This window comes from Bombus pyrosoma, linkage group LG13 (assembly GCF_014825855.1).
Source record: "Bombus pyrosoma isolate SC7728 linkage group LG13, ASM1482585v1, whole genome shotgun sequence".
NCBI classification, from domain to species: Eukaryota; Metazoa; Arthropoda; class Insecta; order Hymenoptera; family Apidae; genus Bombus; species Bombus pyrosoma.
Genome location: NC_057782.1, coordinates 4,447,846 through 4,472,118, shown reverse-complemented (window position 1 = coordinate 4,472,118; position 24,273 = coordinate 4,447,846). Strand labels below are relative to the sequence as shown.

The 24,273-nt window shown below is 39.4% G+C and overlaps 2 protein-coding genes across 15 annotated transcripts in view; one reads left to right on the top strand and one right to left on the bottom strand.

Moving 5' to 3' along the window:
• The window catches only part of LOC122574033 (protein abrupt), a 77,704-nt gene extending 56,616 nt beyond the window's left edge, over positions 1-21,088 (bottom strand). For 6 of the 14 annotated variants that reach the window (XR_006318877.1, XR_006318876.1, XM_043741107.1 and 3 more), the window contains exon 1: positions 20,556-20,969. The gene's annotated coding sequence lies outside the window, so the exon portion shown is untranslated. The other 8 variants (XM_043741099.1, XM_043741097.1, XM_043741093.1 and 5 more) reach the window with 8 other exon arrangements.
• Positions 21,089-23,568: 2,480 nt separating this feature from the next.
• Positions 23,569-24,273, top strand: part of LOC122574042 (nuclear receptor coactivator 5-like) — a 45,901-nt gene continuing 45,196 nt past the window's right edge. Inside the window, exon 1 of the mRNA XM_043741128.1 lies at positions 23,569-23,898. The gene's annotated coding sequence lies outside the window, so the exon portion shown is untranslated. The remainder of the gene's footprint in view (positions 23,899-24,273) is intronic.

The window sequence follows — 24,273 nt, the reverse complement described above, 5'->3', positions numbered from 1 at the left end:
TCAGGTTCTATGAACGAAGTTAGTATATACATGAAGGAATTATAGACTAGTTATTGCCAATCGAGCATAAGAAGAAATAACAACAAATCATCGTAAGATCGGTTACAAAGCTCCGGTTGCATTTTATTCAGAATGACCAACGAAGGAGCGATAAAGCGTAATTCCATTACTGAACAAGCAGTGACTAATTGTAATTTTCCCAATGCACGTACAGTATTTATGCTGGTCAGCTTTGAGAAACTGTTCCTTGTCATACGTCCCTATAGTACGATGTATTATCAGCGGAATATCATTGAAAGATTACTTTCGTTGTCTCAAACGTTGTACTTGCAGATCAATTTTGCGCGTTCCTTTTTTTGCACGGAGAATCGTTGCTTTTTCTCTCGTTTTATCAGGCTCTTCTCTTTGTCGATCGAAACGATAAGTGGATACTCCTGCATCTGTCTGACAGAATGAATGGACGGCAAAAGAATTCGAGAGCATCGTATCCGGTTCCTTTCGACACGTCAACGTGTCGCATACGCTTTGCACGCATACGAGGCTTGTCAATTCTTTTGTACATTGTATCACGAAGCGTCTCTTCAACTGAGCTGATACCATCGCGATTTTCCACCACCGAATAATTTATCGGTGCAGTAACAAACGGTCGATCCGACAGGCGTATACAGATTTCTTCTGAAATCTCCCCAGTTGTCCGTCAAAATTATATATAATCTGAAAACCTTTAGATGATTATCGGGAATAAATTTACGAAGGTATGAAAGATAAATAATAAGAACGAGGACGGGATTAAGTAAAAATAAATAAATAAATGAATAAATAAAAAGAAATAATTGTTGAGTATGAAATTTGTATTGATTTTGTAAATATAGAAACATTATAATCAAACTCCACTTTTTACGAAGTTAACGATTTCCCATTATCCGGGTAAATGACTGATATCCAACGTATCAACGAACAACCTCCTCGAATAGAATATTAATAACAAAGGTAAAAGAAAATTGAGACCGCTGTAATATCGCAAAACGATAACGCGACTATCGGTGATATTTACGATTCCGTGAATTTACTTTATAACAGGCTCGACAAATATTAGAAAACGGCCGAGATATGTGCCAGGTATCGACCGACATAATGGAACAACCAAACGACCAGACTCTATAATTACATTTCCACCTTTAATTACAAAAAGAAGACGCGACTTTACTGATAGAGATTCGATTACTCGTACCACCGTAAGATTAACGCTCTATAAACAGTCGAAGCAGTCGAATTGTATGTATTTTTCGAGTCCGACGCCGATCTCTTTTAAATTACAGAAACGTGTAGCAAGTGTGCCAGCGCTGATCAGAAACATGCGAAGATACGAATTACGAGGATCACAAAGAAATCAAAGCTCGATCTGCGGCTGCAACGGTTTCAGGAAATCAAATAAAGTATACGACTCGGTTGAAATACTTTCTAAACGATCGGGAACACGCAGAATCGTACAACGCGGTATTCGCGTAATTTTTATCCGCTAATAGCCCCTCGGTTAGAATTCCGTTTCTCGAGGCGGATTTCAGAGGCGTGTACGCGCCGTTGAATCTGGAAATAAATGTGAAAAGGGAAAAAAAGAAAAAGAAAAAACGAGACCGATGCAATTCAGGCTGCAAACGATAAGTAAGCAACGCGACAGGAATCAAAAACGTAAGTACATACGCCTTCGAGCACTCGCGCATTATGAAACTAACATAATGACCAGAGGAGGATTTCGCAAGCACATACCTAGAAAGCGTTACGAGGCGTGGAGTACGCGAGCTCTGCGTTATCTCAATTACGATATTCGTATTAAATACGCATTTTCCTACGAGCCGTGTAGATTGCCACCCCGAGCACGGATTCGAAACTATTTAAGCAGACCAACTGATCGACCTATAAGGTGCGTTGGAATTTTATAATTCGTTCGAGAGGACTTTAACGAAAACATCGACTAATTGCATTTGTCATAACATATTAGTAAAAATAACGTGAATGTAACGTAGTTGGAATTTTCCAGTGAAAACGCTCAATCTTGATACGTTCCTTAAATAATGTTCGACTATTGGTGTTTTCCTATTCGTAGAAAATTTTCCAAGTTTGAGAAAGATAGTCGAGGCTGAGATCAATATTGAGTCGAGAATCAATGGCAAAGATTCAGATTCTAATAACGTTCTAATTTGTATTGATTTTGTATGATTTATAATAATTAAAAGTATTTCGTTATGTTAAAGTAGTAGTATCTCTATTGTTTTTAGTTCGATACTAAGCATTCGTTTGTTGCGCGTTGCTTCTGTTTTGAATATTGGAAAGAAAGTAGAAATTAATGCACAATAACATACCACATTACTCTAGATCATGCAACGCGTGTTGATACACTAAACTTTCGTACGATATAATCCCACTGGTATCTATAGCCCATAGTATTATATGCTATTAATAACTACGCGAGTTACACTTGCCGAGATATTTTTAAAAGAGTAAGCTAACGAGGTTTCGTACAAAACGAATGGAAGAAAATTTCTTAGAATTAAATGTAACATAAAACCGATGCAAATGATGTACTATGAGTAATACGATGGAAAATTACAAAGGAAATACCGATTAGTCTTATTTGAAGGAGCTCGTTCAATCACTTCAATTACCTCTTTAAACAAACCGACTCTGTCCATGTTTGTTTTCATGAGCGAAGCGATAAATTCCAGCATCTTTAATTTCGACTTAGTACATTTCGATTTCCTTAATAAAATATTCATGATATTATACAACTTTTGTAAATTTATCAGTATTTACATTGCAGAAGAATTATATGCAATAGGTAAAGTTGTTTTTTTAGGAATACTTAATTTCCATGCATCATTTTACATAATACCGATTCTACAATGCTGTGTTTCTAGAATGCATTATTATTAATAATGCGGTGAGTATCGAAATTTTCACTTTTAACGTCGACCCAAAACGCTCGATAAGATAAAATTACGCGTAACATACGAACGATATAAGTCACATATTCACCGCGAGCAATAATGGAAAATTCGAAATCGTCGCCGATGTTATTTGAAGAAACCGCTTCGACCATCTCAATTAACACCTTTAAATCAGAAACGATTCTCAGGCTTCTTCGTACGAACGTTTACGAACTCCGCGCGAGTATTGAAATTTTCATCTTCATCGTCCATTTCAAAACACTCGATGTCTTTGGATCAGATGTTTCGCGCGTGCGAAATCGCGCGCTGCGTTCCACGTGTGCGTCATCCAACATATTCCATTATATCGTATGAATGAATCGCGCGTCCCTGAATACATTTCAACCGATCGATCGGGTTCGTCTGGTGTTGGCGCTTAAGCCGTTCCCTCCTCGCTTCCCGCTGTTACACGATTCTGCAAACGGTGTAAAAGCCTCGTGCGGCTTTGCTGAAAATTCCGCCGCGTTTCCGACGCGGTAAATATTGAATGAGATAATTAAGGGCCCAGATGTTCGATTCGCGGACTCCAAACGAACACGTTAATTACTAGTCTTCGATCGATCGAAGTTCGAGAGTTGGAGCCAAACCCAGCCGAGTGGCAGAACCATTTTGTAATTCAGAATGCGCACAGACAAAAGGAGACTTATTTTGACGTAAAAACATGTCGATCTGCATACGTCTGACGCGGCAATGATTTATGAAGCTACTGACACGAGATCGACCGACTGAACCCGTCTCGACAGACAGAGACTTGAAACTCGGCATCATTAGCGGTCGTTACTTAGCGCCCGCGGCTGGAATACTTCGATCTTTTTACGATACATCCGCGGTTACCGGATCCAGACCGTTGCCTGTTTTAATTAGAAGAAACGAATCATAATCATCGGTATATACGTCCGGTTTCATAAATATTCGCGCTCTGTGACGTTTTGAAAAGTTCCAGGCGCGGAATAATGGTTTTTCTGGAGGTAGAGACACGCATCTATAGAAACACAACAGTAGTCATAGATGAGTATTTATTGGGTTGGCAAATAAGTGATTGCAGATTTTGTCATTAGATGGTAATGACCACTCATACTTACTCGCTTATCATTTCATTAGCGACGCTATTTAACTTATTTGTGGAAAAATTTTAATTCCTACACTTTAAATTAAAGTACATAAAAGGTTCCTTCTGAAACATAGAGTAAAGAGATGCAAATGCTGTATCCGATAATGAAAATCTAGTGAAATATCTTTCAAAGGAAAACAGCATTACCATCGAATTAAAACATGTCAATACAAAGTGTTAAACTTCCATCACCGTTACGCACAGTCGTTGTTATACACCGCAACGCCTTTTTGTCTCTTTATTTCTCGTTTGGTTTATTTCTTCTCTTTTTTATCTAAAGTGTTTGCACGGACAAGACACGATACGCGCGGGCGATAAATCAAAAGATACAACGTTTAAATATTTTATTCGCGGAGAGAAAAAAATTTCGCCGAACCGAATCAAGGACGTCGGGCGCGTAACTTCCTCGAAACCGCGGTTCGTTTTATTATTCCACGGGGCGATCGTAAAGCTCATTGCAGTGCGGCGCAACGCGTTTATAATCGCGAGTCAACAACGCCTATCGCATTACTCGCCGCGACCACGCACAGTACTTTTTCAATACTTTATTACATTTCTCGTTGCCACGCACGAGAGCACGCCTCCTCCCTCGCGAGTTTCCGGGAATCTTTTTTCATTCATCGATAAAGGAAGAATATCTCTTCTACGTTATTATCCTATTCCTTCGGTGATCTTGATTATATGCGACGAGGATGCAATTAAAAATCTCGTCTTGTTTTATGTCGGCGACAAGTTACGATTTTTAAATTGAAAAACTTCTAGACACGTATTGTTTCTGCGTTAACGTATGCAAATGCGATGTGAAATTGCAAACTGTTTGCAACACCTTTGGATCATTTGCATGTGCAGTCGATTTAATGCGATGTAGTGTAATTGCAAGTCAATAAACCTTTTCGCGTTACTGTTTATGGAATATCCTTTTTTTCTTCTCGAGTTTTCTTTTTTTGTGTCATTCCTTTTCGAATGTTTGAAATATGTTATAAGACATTTATTAATCCTTAAAAATGGTATTAACTTCGATCACTTATACAATTTCAAAAGTCAAATTGAATTTTTTTTAATTACCTATTTCTTTCAGACATATATAATATATATATAGTAGATTAAAAATTGAATACCATTAAGTAATGTTCGATATTCGGATGTCGTACTGTAATATGATTGTAATATGATTGATGTAATATAATTATTAACGCAGACATCTGCAAAGATATTTCCATTTGTATCGATACATAATTTTTACCATATTTGCGCTAGTACAATCTAATTAATTTCGAAACTAATTGCTTGAAAGATATCAAACCCATATGAGTCGTTTAATCATTTTTCAGCTTAGATATGCCACCAAAAGATACAAAATATTCAAAACGCAGGTTCTTGAGTACATGAACTCATTTGACAAATGGATTCAGTTTGCCATAGTCACATATACGTGCATTATTTTTCTCAAAAAGACAAAGAAACAAGTATCCCTTCCCGGTCCCAACGAACGATTTCAAAACAAAACAAATCGGTGAAAAGACAAAAAAAGAAGGAAGACAACAGATAACAAACTTAAGATACAAAGTTTTCTTGCACCTACCTAAATTTAATCGACGGAGCGTAAGATAAGAAATACGCGGCGGCAGTAGATAATTCCTGTCACCGGCCAGACACGATCGTTCGCGTAAACAACTCGCGGTATTGTAACTTTTCCCTGTTAATCCTCAAAGAGAACAATAACACGCAATTAACAATGATACTACCTTTCCTGACTCAAGGTGGACAACAGAAACGCACCACTCCCATTAACGCGACGAGCGCGTGAACGCAAATTGAATTTGAAAAAGTGTTGAACGTCGATGATTTGCATATGCGTTGAATTTCGCGCAACGCAGTAGGCGGGCGGCAATATTTCGCGCGTGCAACGTAATTACGCCGAACGAAGACGAGGGTCACTGGGTGTAATAATTGAATGACGATTGCCCGGATAGCATAATAATCAGCCCATCGCCAACCAAAATGACTTTCACCACGCGCCGGACTCCATGGCGATACGACGCCTGAAACACGGGGCGTGTACTCCTCGGTTAATGTTAAAACCGGCGTGTACACGTATCGAAACTCGCCATTTAGCCAGCTCGATGACACTTTCTTCTCCTGGCGAACCTTGTACTTTCTACATATACAACCATTTTGCGTCGCAAAATTACTTTCGCCTGTCAGTTTGGAAACGCGACGAATATATATTAGACTTCTGTTTTCGAGAGCGAAACTATGTCGTTCTGCTTGGTAATTACGCTTAATTCGAAGATATCGCAGGGAAGAAACTTAACACGCAGTGGTCCTTAACCTCTTAACGGTCAGATTTATTTTCAATTTTGTATCCAAGCACGAACCGAGTGAGATTTCTTACGTCTTCTTGTAAACATTGTAACAATGTTTTCTACGTTCACAATGGTGTACGAAATATTTTTATCATGATAAAGGGGAAAAAAGCGAAAGATGGAGTGTAACGTGAATCATATCGCATTCAATTTCAAATTTTCCACCCAAGAATGTGCATACCTTTATACATAAATTCATACCTTTTAAATATCGTAATACATTTTCTACATTGTCAATGTGTATACAAGGTATACAAAATATTTTTACCGCTATGAAGAAAGAATAGCGAAGCTTTTTTTTTACCAAAATAAAGAGACAGACCATTTTTCTTTGGGTATTAATATTTAGTATATACATATAACAAAGCGACGTCCTCCATGCAAGACAATTTCGATTCACAAAGATCAATGAATAACGCAATGAGACAGACAAGCGAGCGTTAAGAAGTTAATCATACGCGTGTTTTTCTAATTTCCTGTTCACCGTGGACTTTTCCACACTCGCGCGGCAAATTAGAGATTGCGTGATCATACTTATCAGCAGACTTCCATCTACTCAAAGAGTCGCGGCGGTTCGGACTATATCTACCTGACTGTGTCGTATTTACAGGTATTTCTTTGATCGTTCTCTACGAAACGCCAGGTTGACGACCCTTTGATAACCAAGCGTGTTCTCGCAACGATCGTGGATTTCGAAGCATCCAAGTAGGAAGCATTTAGCAATCGACGCGTTAATGAGATCTCCGTACCGAAAGTTCTGTGCGTCTTCGTCGTCCAAATTGACCATATTTCTATCTCTTTTCTCTACAAAGTTAACGTTCGATAGTTATTTAGTTCTTGGAACACCAACATGACGAACGAAACTCGTCAATGATAAATGAAACATAAAATTCCAAACGAAATAATCACAAAATAGATACAGTGACTCACGGAAGTATCCGAACACTTACAGAAGCCTCTCATGAATTTATTATCTGTGCTACACAAAATATTTTGATATTTATTAACACTGGGATGAGACGACTGTCGTAATCACATTGGAAAAATTTGAAAGAAATCTGAAAATGTATATATGAGCCACAAGATATTTAATGCAAATACATTTTTTGCAAAGGTAACAAAAATATTTAAACAGTCAATTAACTAATATTATAACTGTATTACATAACTACATTATATAACTATATTATATTAACAAGACCTAGTATTCAATGTAACCATACTTAACATTGATTATATGTTTAAGGTAGCTATTTGTGACGTAGACTAATTTTTTACCAAATATTACTGTTTGTAGTAAATATCTTGTAACTTGTATATACATTTTCAGAGCCGTTTCAAATTTCACAGATATAATTCAGGGATCCAGAATAACAGATATTTCAAACATTTTGTGGAAAAATCTCATTGGATATAAATTTATTTTTACTTGAGAAAAGAAGGCCAATTACAGTAAATCTTAAAGAAGTGTCTCAAAAAATAAAATGTTAAAAAAATATTAAGCTTTGCTTGTTCTGATTACGAATAGTCATAATAAAAGATTCAGATTTTTTTTTATTACAAATAATCATCAGCGATGATGCATATTTTATTTTGGTTACGAATTCATTCTAGATCACGGAAATTGAATTTTGATTACCAGTAACCATTATCAATGATCCGAATTTTATTTTGACTACCGATAACTGATATCGACTACGAACATTTAATCTGATTACATTCGATTTGCGAAATGTCATTTCACATTACTGACAATTAGCATAGCAATACAAGGGCTACTAAAAATTTTGCACAATATCTTTTATTCTATTCTTTGTATCATATATTTTCATACCGTCTTTTATCTTTTTTTGCTCAATGAAATATGCATAAGTTTCACAATCCATGTTTTTATGTCAGTAAATATGGACTGATTATAAATAATGTTAACAACGACTGTCAGCAGTTAAATATAACCAGAAAATAGTTTTGCCATCGATAATAGTTAGCGGTGATCAACATAAAATTCGAGTCGTCAATAATGGTTACTCGTAACCAAAAAAATTCCCCTGTCATTTATATTGGTTACTGTTAACCAAAATTAGATTTCCTCCGTCGATAATGGCTATTCGCAACCAAAGTAAAATTCCCGTCATCGATAACGATTACCATTAATGAAAAAACTTTTGCTCATATATAATGATCATTAGTAATCAAAATACTCCAATTCAAAATATTTATTCAAGGGCAAAGGCAATAGAAGACGGGGTGGAATGACAGGAAGGTAGCACAGCAAGGAGGCAAAAAGACCAAAGTGGCAATAGTGTGTAGGCATAAGTTGCAATAATTTGTAGGCATAAGTTGCAATAGATTGTAAGCATTAGTTTTAGATTAGAGGTAAGAATATGCTAAGTGCAATAATGTGTTGTAAAAATCGAAAGTTCGTCCAAAGCCGAGAGGCACGGACTAAAATAAAATAATACTATTTATTCTCATACAATAACTTTCAATATTTGTCTTACAATAGTTATGATGTCTGGCATAATCACAGTTGTGTCTTATTATAGCGCTAGTGAAATTTCAAAATGTTTTACAATATACCGATATAAATCTTTTGTGAAATAGCGTTTGAATACTTACATAGACCACTTTATACGTATATATTTTATCCTCGAAATAAAGGAGGATTGAATATAGACGTGTTACTATTGGCTTTACGTACATGTACAAAGACAAAAAAAAAATATGACGTTCATAGAGAGGAGAAAAGGTACGATCGGCATAGAAAAAGCTGGTGATGCAGCACAATGCTCCGTGCGTGTACGTAAATAACGCGAGCGCTGTTATCTCGCCGGCTCCCTGCAATATGGAACGCGTTATCTGCCAGTCGGCTACAGAATATTGCGTTTTTATCGCAAAACCGCGGGATTTGCGTGGCGCGGAGGGGCAATGAGCGGGGACAGATACGGTAGATCGGTAGTAAAGATCGATTACGCGTTGCGTCGAACTCATCTATGACGATTTTTCATTCCAGACGATTAGTTGATGATTCGTTGACGCAATGCAATTACGCCGAACAATCCGCCTCTTTTCCTTCTTTCTAACATGTTGCGTATTTTCGAATGTTTAACGATAATTTTTTCTTTATCAAGATCGGTAACATAATTGGCTCAAAGACGATATATACGAGCGAGATCTTTTTACGTGTAATTGAAATGACGAATGACAATCTGTTTAACTCGGCTGACGAGTGCATTTTTTTTTGGAACGATAATTCGCAGGACTGATAATGCTTTATCTAAATAATCGTTAATACCGTACGTCGTTTATTGTTTGGCAGAGTAAATATCAGGAAATTTATACGAACAATTGATCTCTGATTGGCACAGGTAGAGTCATAAATGTATGCGTTACTTCGAAACGGGATATTTTGGGATTAAAAAATATAAATAATATTCTACTTACATATCATTAAAATTACTTCTATAAGCTTATTCTTTTTACATAACGCAATTGTCCGACCTTGTACGTTTTATGCTATTAAAACACCCAACAAAATCCCTATATATCCTTTTACCATATTTTACTTATTTTTACTGTAGTCGTAAAAAGATTTCAATACAATCCGAATATTTAATTCTAGAACGTACTACCAGGAATGAATGCAATTTTATCGAAATAATAAACTCAACATCAGCAAGCAAACGTCGATATCTACGAAATCCATCGCGACAAAAATAATTACATTTCTCCCACCTGATATCGTACGTGTGATCGTTTATCAAACGATTAACGAAGTACGCAGATAAAGTTAGAAGTTGAAACCCCGATCGATTACCTGGCACACTACGACGCAAGGACGATTTATTCATCGCGAGTCTATGTATCGACCATCAAATGTGTTTATATTCGAAAAATTCTTTTTATTCGCTACGCATGAGTAATTTATCGCACTTAGTCCGATTCTCAAGGCCAAGTGACTGGTTAATTTCGTCGGTTAGCCAATTCCCCCATAATCGTTTATTCCTCTAACATCCAAAGCTATTTTTCGTATAACCTTAACATTTCCATTTTTAATTTCACGAAAACAAGGCAGAAGGTGAAGACGTAAAGTCCTCGTCTCGAATAACTGGTCATAGTCAGTCAAAAGATAATAGATACACAATATCCTTATTATTGAATGTAACTGCGTATATTTATGGATTTATTGTAAAAGCGTAGATACGCACAAAATTCATATACCTAATATGGAAAAATATATGAAATATCCAGAGATATATTTTTATTTCAGAAATTAATAACGCGCGATATTAGATGAAAAGTAAAAAAAAGTCGTCACCACCTGCAATGATTGCAGATAGAATTGCGAGAATATAGATATTAAAATTGATAGTGATAGCTTTCAGCAATCAATATTTAGAAGCATACAGATTTCCATGCTAGAAACCAATTTTCGCAGACGAAAAATTGTTGTCGCGAGACTACATATATGCCGCCAAGCAGTGAACTAAATCGCGATTTAGCCGGTCATTCCTACGACAGTCTATCCGTTTCTCTACAGCGTAATCTGCTCGTAAAACGTAATCGTTGTCGATTATTAGCCGCACGAGCGATTTTTCCGCGGTGAGAAAAAGCGTGGCAGCGAGGTAACGACCGACCAGAGTAGATAACGTGGTCGCAATATTTATTCACGAGCAGGAAATGCACGCACGTGCCCGACGATAGATCGATCCTAGAGATGGAAGGAACACACTGGCGCGCACACAAACCCACACAGACGAAGTTTGATAGATCTCAAGACGAGTCGAGAGATTGGCTACGCGTAGCAGGAATGCCGCGAATTTGAGGTGTGGCGTACACTCTCGATCCTTCCACTCTCTTCAGAAAGGATACCTCTTCCTCCTCCGCTTTCCGTGGCCAACCTACTCGCCACTAGTCGTGACTACTATTATGATCAACGTTTGGATTCATCCGCTACGTCAATCGCGTTCGATATCTCTATCGATCGCGACAGATCAAAAACCGTTACGCCGTTGTCGTGCGAGATCTCAAGGACGGATAGGAAAAAGCTACAAGATCCAGAAGCAAGAAAAGCGAATGATTTGTGTTCATCGAGGAGATGGTAAAAAGCGATCGAAGTTTTGTTAAGGCTTCGTGTTCTACAGGTTTTGCTCGACAGTTTCCTGGCTGCCGAGGCTTCGATGGAGAATGGAATTTTCATACTGAAATTTTTCACAAAGATTTACCCAGGATATGTATAAGATTACAGATTTTGCAATTCCTCAGACCTGGCAGAACGAAGTAATTGAAGATCCTATCGGCGGATTGGGTATCCAGGTGTATTTGTAGGCTTTATCTTCGTAGCTAGGTATAAAGTTAAATCGATTTCGTTCTATCGACGGGAAGACTAATTGTGGAAAAATATGAGAAATCGTGTATGCATCACGATAAGGAAACAGATAGTTGCCGGTTTCTTATCTGCATTGTATTAGGCGAGAAAATTGCCCCTGATAACGAAATGCTTTGTTCGGCCTACGGAAATAAATCGTTTCAACTTTATTGGGACTATAATATATATATATATATATATATTGTTGCTATAATATTGCACTTTTATAATAATTAATTAGGTGTACGTATATTAAATTTCGTATTTTTTATGATAGATATCTCTATAATTATGAAAATAAAATGCCGAACTTGAGCAAGAGGCGGCGTTTCATTGGAAAACAAAGGCGTGTGCACTATATATAATAAATGTATATATGTAACACGATTATAAAATACAGAATATATCGAAATAGAAAGGACCTTTTAGACAAATGATTATAATTTGGCTATCGGGAAATTTTCTTCCTGAAATCACCCTTATTATACGATGTAAAGAATTAGCATACATCATGGGCGAGGTTCCTACTTCGGAGAATATTCAAAGTAGCGTTGTGCAAAGTAGCATGGCAGGAATGTTTGCAGTCGAAAGGCATCGCGTTCCTAAATATTGAAATGTATTCGCGAGCGGAGAGTAAGAATGCGCGATTTTCTTCGAGAGCTCGGAAGATCTGACGTCACAACTTAAATATTAAAAAGGAATATCCGCTCGGAGGACGAGGAAACGGGACGTACGATGAATGAAACGTTCGTCGAACGTCCTTGATTTTATTTCGTAGCGTGTCGTTTCCTACGCTGGTGGCAGAAATCGATCGGTGAAAGTTTTTGTCGGTTAAATGAAAGTGAAAACAGGATTTTCACGCGGTGGGTGTGCCGCGAGCATACTTTTGCGGATGCACGTGGTACGAAGTCAAAGGAAAACCCATAACGCTGCTTCACTCGTATTACATGGAGCTCTATTCATCGAAAGTCCTCGAAATGGACAGAACACAGACCATGCGAGAGTGGCAAACGAGAAAATATCCAGAGAATCATGAATGAAGAGGAGAAGGAAGAAGCTCTAGGTATGGCATACTCCGATTACCAGATGAAACGCATCAAGAACGTGAAGTTTTTCACAAAATCGTAAGAAAAGTGTGCAGCTCCCGGGCAAGCATTCCATTTGTGCCCGAAAATAAACACTCTCGTGGACCCTTACATCCTGACCCTTCTTAGAAAACAGACTGACGAGAATTTCTTTTCCCTCCTTCGGTTAAACTTATAGGTTCTGGACATTTGCAGGAATTTCTGTAGAAGATTTATGGAAGTTCTTAATAAAATAAAATATTTCATGCTTCTAACCATTCTATGTTTAAACTGAGTAATCTTGCTGAATATAATTTTTGTTTTATTTCTTTCTTCAAGTATTATTTAGCATCAATAACATTGTAAATTAAAGAAATATTCTCTAAAAATCTCCAATTTAGAATCCAAACGACGCCTCATTTTGTCAGTGTATCTTCGATAATATTCGTAATACTACATATCTTTGATCGTTTAAAGATTATAATATATAGTCTATAGTCTATAGTTTGTTATATCGTTTATGCAAAATTATTGAATTTCTATGCCTGATACTTATCATTAGCGTATCATTAGGAAACTGGATGCTATTATTTTATAGAAAATCATTTTAACTTCGACAAGATGGGACAACTGAAGTTCTCCCTTTGTCAGTAAGCTTTCCACAGCTATTCTGAGAAACAAAAGAACGTATCTGAAATAACCGCTACATGAATTCACAATTTACTAAAAAAAAAAAAAAACAGAATCTTAGAATTTGAAAAACCCAAAGAAAAATAGTAAAGTCGAAAGATCGTAAAATAAAATGCTACAATTAAAAAATCTTGAAACGAAATCCTAAAAGTCCTATCGTCAAAATCCTATCACTCAAAAAATATCTCCACTATTTTCATCCCCCTTAAACGATTCAAACGAAAACCAGAAATTCAAAGCACATAACAAAGATGCTAAGAAAAGAGGAATCCTATTCGTACGTGTCCCTAGTCTGAGCCAAGGGAGTATCATTGTGCGCGGTTACATCCTGTACTTTTTCACGTGGTAGAGGATTAAGGTGGGCGCACAGCGCACAGCGCACAGCGCATAGCGCACAGCGCACACTCGCTCGTCTACCTGGGTTCCGGGCCGGAGCAAATCTTTGGAACCATTAATAATATCGCCGGCGCAATTATCGGGCCAGCTGCTACGTTCCTTGGAGGCCCCTCGAGGCCTCTCAGCAGGTACGTACGTGGCTAGAAGCGGAATATTTCGTCGTATACGTGTGTACGTTTTCCGACGCAGGTACGTAACTATGTTCCCTAGAACCCTTAATTTCTGTTATCTCATTGCGGTTCGGAGCTCCCCATTCGTTGTAAAACAATTCGTGGGCCGAGATACCAGTACCGGGACAGAAAAACGAAGCAGACTCTACGGCCAAACTATGTATTACTGTTCCCAGTCAAAGCTAGACACGTATACTGGAATTACGAAGATTACTTTCGAAACCGGTCGATTTTACGACTACCCCGAAAAACGTATACTTCCAACCAGCTAGAACGAAGCTACGACGAAGAAAAGAAATATTTTTTTGTCTGGACCACAGTAACAATAGCTATAGAGAGAGGAAACCATAGAGGACAGAGGCACTGGTGAACATCGACGAAACGCTCGTTCGCTTGTAAAATTTTATACCCGCCCATTATTGGCTTCTATTTTCCAGTAATTATCTTTTTATTGCGTCATTCGATCATCGCACGATCGCCTCTATTTATTAGCCTCTGTTTTACCCCGAACGTTCTTTTTTTTTCTTTTTTTTTTTTTTTCAATATCGTTCACGAGCATCGTCGAATAAAACGCATCGTTCGATCGACCGGATGTATCGGTTCGAAAATACACTTCCTGCCGTTGCTTTTATATCAAAAGGGGGTTTGGGAAAGAAACTTCTCTTTTGCATCGATTCCCACGCGATCCAAGACCCATTACGATCGTACGGAAGAACACTTCTCAACCTCGGAAACAGAAACAAATCTCGACAAATGACGACGAACGGTGACAAACGACGAAATTTGCGCTCCAACATCGACAATTGACCATCTCCCAGTGACGAATGTATGTACATCATTTTGCGGCCGCAATCTCGTGCCCGTCAATTCATTAATTAATCGGTGGACAGGCCGCGCGTCGCTCGCTGCGTGCACGCTACCAATTACCGCCACATTGTCGCGCATAAATCATTAGCAGACGTGACGCTTCCATAATTCGGTTAATTTCCACTGTTTTTATTGTGCTTTGCGACCTATATGTACTATATGCCAATATTTCCTCCATTTTCTATTCCAAATCTTTTCTTATCTTGATTATCGATACTGAATGCTTTGCAGCAATGCGAGATTGAAAAATTCGCAAAAAAAGTGTATAATGTTCAGAGTGATTTATAAATTGATTGCCACGATATTCGAAATGGTTGTGACGTGTCCGAAATAATTTTCAGTTAAATTAAGAAAACGTGTTCAAAGATTGTAGCAACCGATTATTTGTGTACCACGTCGCATACGAGTTTTTCAAAAATTACATTGATCAACTCCATAAATCGAGAAGTATCAAAATGTAATGATGTTACAAAAGCTTTTTTAAAATTCACCTTAAAATTTACTGTCGCTTATGTATATTATATTACTTCGATAAATGAACTTTATGGAAATAATTTGTTCCTTGAGAATCGAACCCCAATCCTACACTTTGGTAATGGAATTAAGAAATTAACAAAAAGTGAAATTGATTAATCGGGCTTTCGAGAGATTCATTATATAAATACTACGTACATCTCCTGCTTTAAATGTTACACAAGCCGTCCGTGTATTCATACGTGCGAACTTGTGACCATGCAACCGAGAACATCGCACATGACGATTCCTATCTAACACCATCGACCGTGCGAACGATAAAAATCTATGATTAACGTTCGATCACGGCGGATCAACGCGTTTACGCGGTATCGAAACAACGTGGATTCGCAAGAAAGATTTATACTATCGTCTGAAATTTTTTAGCGGCGTTTCCCTCGTGTAAACTTTACGAAACGCGTCATTCCTATTTACCAAGTAATTCTTTTATTCGTGAAGCATGATAACATAGCGAACAGATTACGAGAATTATTATTGGGAAATTCGATGATCGATAATCAAACGCGATAAACAAATATTTGAAAATAAGCGAACAAAATTCTTTCTTTAACTTTACTTCTTTCTTTCTTCGTATTATTGTGACGAGTACGACTGATCGGATTGTAAATTGAACAAAGGGAAGCACGCAGTGGGAGAATACTCAATAAATCGTCCGAAAAAGATACGACCTTCGTGTGCGTGAAACGTTCCCAAACGCGAGGCTCGTGACTCGTGAGTATATACTCGTGCCTATCGCAGCTTATCGAGATGCGTGTGAGTCGGTCATTAATAAAAGGGTCGCAATGCTCACGGTGAAAAGCGAAGAGACGAGGGCTCGTATCGATCAAATAACCATCGGCCGCCATGTGGAAAGACACGGACTCGTGGGATTTCCGTTTCTAACGGGAGACGTGGCGCTAATCAAGCTTGCAAATTCATCGTAAATCGCCGGTAAAAGAGAAAAAATGACATTTAAAAAATCTAAAAACCTATAAGCGATTAAAATTCCCAATTCTTCATAAAATTTCCATTTCTAACGGGAGATAATCAATCTTGCATATTCATCGCAAATTGCTTGTAAAAATATATCGAAGAATTAAAAAATGTAGAAACGTTTGTAGAGTTATATTGATCAAATCTTTCTTTCTGTGTTCTGCCTGTTTAGGATGGATTTTTTAAGAATCTTAACCGTTTGAGTAGCAGGGGTCTTTGAAAATAAAGGGTCGAAAAATCCCAAACAACGCGATAGCCCTTGCCTTGATCTATTGCGAAGAGAAACAAAGCGGCGCGATAGCGTTCGTCCTATTTGTTATTTTTATGAAATACGTCTATATTATTATATATGCGTACTATTAGTTTATAAATATTTCAAGTTTTGTTCAATAAACATTATTGAGAAGATAATAATGAAATATAAAATACCGTCGGTCGTACGTAGCGTTCAAATGTACTGGTAAACGGTTAATAAAGTTAAAGTTTATTATGAAGTAATGATTAGTATAGAGATGTTGTTCGTTTTGCGGAAAGATTTTAGTGAAACAATATGAATGAAAAATTACTCGTTGAGATAATGTATGTGCGTACATTTGTTACGTAGCCTACATCCCGTGCGTCCAGGAAGTTTCGTATCGAATTTATCAAAAACACGACGGGAAGCCTGTTATAAGATGATAGGCCAAGAAGAAAGTGAATAACGTTTTACCAACGTTGAAAAAAATTCGTCTAGTAAAAACAATTGTTGTAGCCAAAATCGTCGTTTGCTTCGTGACACGAGATTTCAGTTATACGCTGTTCGTCGGAAACTTTAATGAAAAGCCTTGTTTCGAAACTTTAATCGAAAACTTTAATTAAAAAGCATCGTAGAAAATCTTTGCCAAATGAGTTTGACGCGCCAATATTTCATACCTACAGAATATATTATCAAACATGAAACATAAAGGAAAAAAGACTACATTAAATAGTAGAATATTAATAGCAGAATTCTACGGAGTTCTATTTTAAAAACTGAGCTCATGATATCTACAAAACTATATGATATACAGGAGGCCGTATTATCGAATATGAAAAATAAAATGTAGAAATCTAAAAGAAGAAAAATCATCGCACGCGATACTGTCAGAATATAATTTCAAAAATTTAATAGAAAATCTTGACGGGAGACCAACGTGCCAATATTTAATATCAGGTATAAAAAATAAAAAAAGCTAAAAAAAAAAAAAGAAGGTTACATTAAACTGATCTTTCGGAATAGAATATCAATTTCGTGGCAAAATATTTGCAAAAACGAAATTCCTACGTCAACGGATTCTTAGCAACGACACATGTAATAATAACAAAATCTCGAGGAATATAACGCAGTTGTGGCGATAGTGAACGTTGCGTCGCGTCGTTGAGGAAAATTTTCCACGCCATACGAATATTCTGACCTGGCTGCTTTTGATACATTGTCGTCGAGTCGCATGGAAAAGGAACGCTGTTACGTCTGGGCTATGCGTTTTAGAACCGTGGCTGCAACAGTGTGCACATCACGTGCGTACACGCGAAGGTGCGTTCGTGTGCGTGCTGCACAGCCCGATTTATTGATCACACGCGTCGCACGCAATGTACGACGCGTGTGCCTGCGTGTCGCAACGAACGGCCTACGAACTTTAACAAATTCCGTCTAGGATCCATCATGACATGTGCGTGAAGCCAACTAACATTAGCATAAAACCAAAGGGAAACGAAACTCGACTCAACTAATCGCGTTGGGGAACCGAAAATCGTTGGATCATCCGATAAATGAAACTCCTCGAAACTAAACTGATCGAATTTACTTTCTATAAATTTCATTTCCGAGTACACGATATTAATGTTCAATTTCTTGAAAAACAGTTACCCGATAGCTTTAATTATAAACGTTATGCAAAATCTTTATAAAACAGGTTCGATCCGAGGATCGATGTTTTTACATATTGACATATGATTTATTATACGCTGCTGCGAACGTTTGATTATTGCAAAACAAAAAACAAAAAAAAGAAAAATAGCGTAAGTAATCGTGGATTACAAGGCATATTTTAAAGATAATGTTTGTAGCATTATCGATGTCTCTAATCTTCAATTAATGGAGGTAGTCAATGTGGCTTCTGAATTGCTGGTATATTGGCTCGATCGTTAATGAATCATTAAAGAAACGATGATTCGATCAAATTTAATAGTTATAGATATTGAGGAAGCAACGTAGAAGATACTTTTTGTTAAAAAATTGTCTCGTATAAATCGCAAAAGAATTTTGGAAAACTCGTGCAATAGAGACAGATTCTTAATGACTCGAATAATCGAGATTTAAATATATTTTTATTTAAATAAACACGGATTTAAGGAATTACAAAAATTTTGAATCTCTAACGAAGAATTAGTCGAAAACACAAGATTAAACGTTCGACAAGAAAATAGATTGTGTCAAATATCGAGCAGAATCGAAAATCATAAAAAATCTTACCCAGACGACCATCGATCCAGGTTCAAACAATCGAATTCATAGATTAACCACTGGTCTAAAAAAAGACGAGCGTACCGTTAAGAGCTCAAATTACGAGTCTAATCAGAGCGGGATCAACGAGAAGGGATTTGAAGAAATCGTAGGCGACATAACACGACTGAGAAACGGTGGGGGGAGGGGGGAGGTGGCAAACAAATTAACGGACGAACCATTCAAGCGAGACGGTCACGATCGTTCCGATATCGATGAAAAAGACTGAGAACTGGAGGAGCTCATCGCCGTGGATTAGATCGAAACGTGTTTGCCGACCGATAGCTCACACATACGAAGAGAAAAGCCAATGATGTGCACTGCTACTGTGTTGGTTCGAAACTGCGAGAAATACGAGCTTCGTGACACGTACTGGTGCAATTGCAATTCACGCAACGCAACTCTTTGCAACATGTTTACACGGAGACTACGGATCGTATCGTATCATGGAAGAATTCCCATGCAATTTTAAACGCGAATTTAAACGGTCTCGATTCGATACCAACTTAACCCGATAGAGAGAAGAAATGAAACCGCTACGCGATGATGAAGGATTTTCGCGCGTCCTACCAAGCAAGATTGAGTCCACGTAATTTCTATAAAAGCACGACTACGCAGCGAACAGGGACGGCGTAGTTAACGACGTGGGCCGTGGTCGATCGTGCAATTAACTTTAACGAACGGCGGCCTTGCGATTAAACTTAATTAGTATCGCGGTAATAACTCGTTAATAATCAGAGCCGTGTACCACGCCGCGGCCATAACACGCTCGTATTCTTCGTGCACGTGCATACACGTGCGCACAGGACGCGGTTTCGGGGCATGCATGTGTGTTCGTTTTATATATTTACGTGACTACGTGGACCAAACTGAAGGGGAAGGAAGGCACGGTGATGCGAGAGATGCTTTAAGGATGAACGTTTCAATCAGCCAGAGAAGCTCCCTCCTCCTCCTCTTTTTTTAACCACGACGACGACGTGGAGGCGTTTATATTAGCGAACCAGCACAATCATCACCAACAATCAACGAATTGCGTGAACGTAAGAAAATCATCACGTAAGAAATTCATCAATTCACTGGCCGTGTTCTTAGTGACACATTTTCCTTCGATGCCAAGCATTTGTGTGGCCAGCGATTATAAAATGTCTCGTGCAACGTTTCGGCGCCTTAAAAGACGATGGAACACAAAATCGTAACAACACCAGAGATCCAGGAAGTTTTCGTTTTCGTGCGCTGTTTTGTTTCTCGTTTTCACTTACGGACAAAGAATCATCGTCGGTTGCCAGCAAAACACATCAGACAGCAACCATTGAAGAACTCTAGACGAGTATAAACAGACAGAGAGAAAACGTTTCGAAGCGTAGAACCGGCACTGACTGAATGATTGACTAGCTGACTGAATAGCCGACTCGTTGACTGGCAGACGCGCGCTTCTGTTGCACGTCTACACCGGCGAGCCACTGCGTTTCTTCTTCTTCCTTCCGTGTGTGTTTTAGCAGGCTTTCCTCTCACACTCTCGACTGTCCTCCATGTCCTCCGGGGAGGGCATACGTAGCGGCCCTTCCGGCTTTTCCACGACGCTCGTACGTCGACTTGTGACGTACGATCTCTCACGATAAACGTTTAAACTACGGAAGAGATGCCCGAGAGTGGAGTGTCTGTCAAGCTGCGTCTATCTCTCCGGACAAGTAAACAATAAGAACGACGCGGCGCCGGCAATGCCGGAGAAGAACGAAACCACGATTCGTCGGTAAAAGAACGAGAAACGGAAAAAAATAATAGAAAAATAGATCGCGGGCCCGAGCCGTGCTCCGTCCTATATCACGGACTGTACTTGGTCGACGGAGCTGACGAACAAACGTAAAAACGTGCACTACCGTCTCTCTCTCCCGGTTACGACGAGCGAGGCGGTTAGAAACATCGAGCACGAACCTGATTGCGGGGCGGCGCACCGAATTATGGGCCGCTATACGCTTTCGGCTGCCTCTCGCTCCCTCTCCTCCTTCTACCTCTCTCCTGCTCTCTCCTTTACCCTCCCTCTCGCGCTACCTCGTCTTTCAGCCCCACCACACGGCCTGTTGACTTGTCCCCACTATTCCTCTCGTTTAGCTCTCCGTCTCACGCTAGACGACTCGCCCCCACCAGAATAACGTGAACACGCTCCTAGGACGCTCTATACTCCATACTATACAGTCTACATACCTTCCCCTACCAGCGCACATTGTTGGCGCGAGCGGTAGCATTGCCCCTTGCGCCTGTTTCCAAACCTCTCTCGCGCGAGAGCAACGTTGCCACCTTACGGCGTAGCCGCGGGGATGATGGACGTAGAGCTGGCTGCGAGCTAGCGTCGCGCCCGACACTCTCTGACTCGCTCGGTACACACGCGTCACGATACCTAGACCGCTGCTTCCGACCGGAAGTCCCGCTATATGACACCCCTCGTGTCACCAGACAGACGCTGTCTGACGATCCTTCTCGCGGTTGATCGATGATCGGATAACGCGCTAGAACAGGTAGAAAGGGTTGCTTCCCGTGCGGGTACAGATGACTTTCAAAGGGAAAAGTTGATGGGTGTTCACGATGTTCGGCGGAGAAAGGTTTTTTTCATGGTGGATACAGAAATCTCGAGTTCGGAATTGAGGACCATTGGGTCCCTTGGATTGGAAGTTCAAAGATTCTTGGTTTCGTTTTCAGTCGATCGCTTTTGCTTGGTTTTTATGAAAATAAGAATCTGCACGGAGGACGTATAACTTGGATTTCCAGAAACGATTACATCATTATCCTCGTTAAAAATAATGGTGCGTCTTTTAGAAAGTTACGAATGAAACATTTTTGAATTTTCGTCTTTCTCTTTTAAGCAATCGCAGTACCTGATTTCTAAGAAAATAAGAATCGACGTAAGAGGTACCATTTAACTTTCAGCGATATAAACGACGGGTTTCCCAAGTAATCGTAAAATAACTGTCCTATCCGGAGGTCTAGAAAATCATGCAAGAACGTGTCATCTTTAAACAGCCACTTAAAACGATTACCGTTGAGAGAGACATGTTCTGATTCCAGCCACCAGCCTGCAGCACTGTATGGTGCAAGCTCCCATTTACTTAACGTTTCTAGCACTTTGTTTTACGATCAATAACATTCGATTGGAACGTAGCCATTCGTCCAAAGAAAGTGCGTCTTTATCGAAAGCTAGTGGTCATTGGGAGTAAACTTGGAGCGTTATCACTGATGGTCGGTAAGGAGACCTCCAGAGTGAAATCACGGATGAAATTGCGAGGAGGGTGGCTACCCTCGCGCAGAAAACTGTAGACCGTTTCTTCTTTTGCGAGCTACTTTCTCCCATGACACTTCTTTTACCCTCCGTCAGATGTCGGGATGTTCGACGAGCACTTGAGGGTGGTTTCATCCCCCTGTCGCGTGGAACGCCACGAGCTTCAAATACCACGGCCAGATGAGATCGAGTCAAACTTCGTATCTTGTTAGCATCGATTATTTATGAACATGTAGATACGCATAGAACACATGGTCTGTTTAACTAATTATAATGGTCGGTAATTATACCAGTTTTCAGCCAGCTTAAGCCCGCAGTATTAAGCGTAAGTTAATAACGTGTGATTAAATGAAAGCGCTGCTCTTAATGACTGCTTCATGGTAAACAGCTTAACGACGCGTCGTCATTTCAAAACCGACCGTGTGCAATGAGAGACCGTCGCGATAACGAGTCAGCGTCTAATGATAAGCGACACATTCTTAATACAATTTATTTCAATCGCTCCGTTTTACGCTACTCAACAACCCTGAATCGAAACGTTGCTACAGAACAGATGTAGGTTCGTTAATTCATCACGGGGTGCTGGTGGAATCTACCGCAATACGGTTATCCACTGATAAACTATAGTTGGAAATATCTGTGGATCGTATTTGCAATTTAGATGATAAAAGGAGTGAAAGCAGCATCGTTGAATTTAAATGGAACTGCGGAAGATATTGGGTATTCTTTCCGTTGTTTTCTACTCTATTTCATCGTCAACTATTTTCCTTTAAATAAACCTACAAGCTTTATACATAAATATCAACAAAGATATTTTAGAGGGCTTTCAATATAAAATTTATCAATTCTATCGCAGTATCTTCATACATGATAATACTCAGCTACACAACTATCAGACGCTGCTGTTGCAACGAATGCGTTTAAGCAAGGTCATCCCTTGACACCTAGATTCTCTCCCAGCAGATCACCAGCCTACCTCATCGAACTCCCTCTTTCCGTCTCAATTCCCATTAAAACATTCCTCTCTTTCATCCAACAGTCCAATCAAGACTCCTTTATCTTCGGTGCAGCGAAGAAGAAAGAAACGATCTTGGAACGGAAACGCAACCACGTGTCTCGCAACCCTCACATCAGTCGAGAAAGGCGCGTGTTGACGCGCTGCAGCGTAGCTCGCGTGCGCTAGCGCATGCGATCGATACTCTAGACCGCCGGGGTTTTCGCGTCCCCGCGCAACGTCACGATACAAGAGCCGAGCGAGACCGACTAAGGACGAGGCCGACCGAGACCGGCCGAGGTAGCGCGAGCCGCGGTAGCAGCAGCCGTCGACGCGAGCACGGCCCAACCGTCACCGTCATTTCGACGTTGTGGACACTTTCTTGCCGCCGGATCGTCCACGCGGAAATTCGTTCTCGTCGCGGGCTAGCCTTATTCTATTTTAGCTTGTACCAGGCATTGTACGCGTCTTCAACCGATCCTGCTTCCGGTAGAACGTGAACCGCGCGCGAAAAGTGATCCCCAGTGGTGTGTTCGCCTTTTAACTGGAAAGGTAGCGATACGAAGACTCCGGGTCGTACAACCGATCGAGTAAGTTTCAGGGGATGTTTTGGCCCCGTGATTTTCTAGACTTTTTATATGGTGTTCTGTCTGTATCTTCGTGCCTTTTGGACTATGCCTTGTAACATAGAATGGATTGGCACCCGTTATTCGTTGTCTCATTTATAGAATCTAATTATCTCGAAAAATAACGCTACGATACCGTTACGATACTCGGACGACGCGTCAGCGCGTCTGACTCTCGGTCTGACTCGTGACGGTCACTTTCTACTGTCACGTAACTCATTTCTTTACGCATTAGCCTGTGAAAAGTAGAGGGAAGATCGATAGGGAAATTACAGAGATGGTTCATTAGAGTATCTTCTATAGAGAAATAAAGGGAACGGCCGAGTGGCCTGTGGCGTG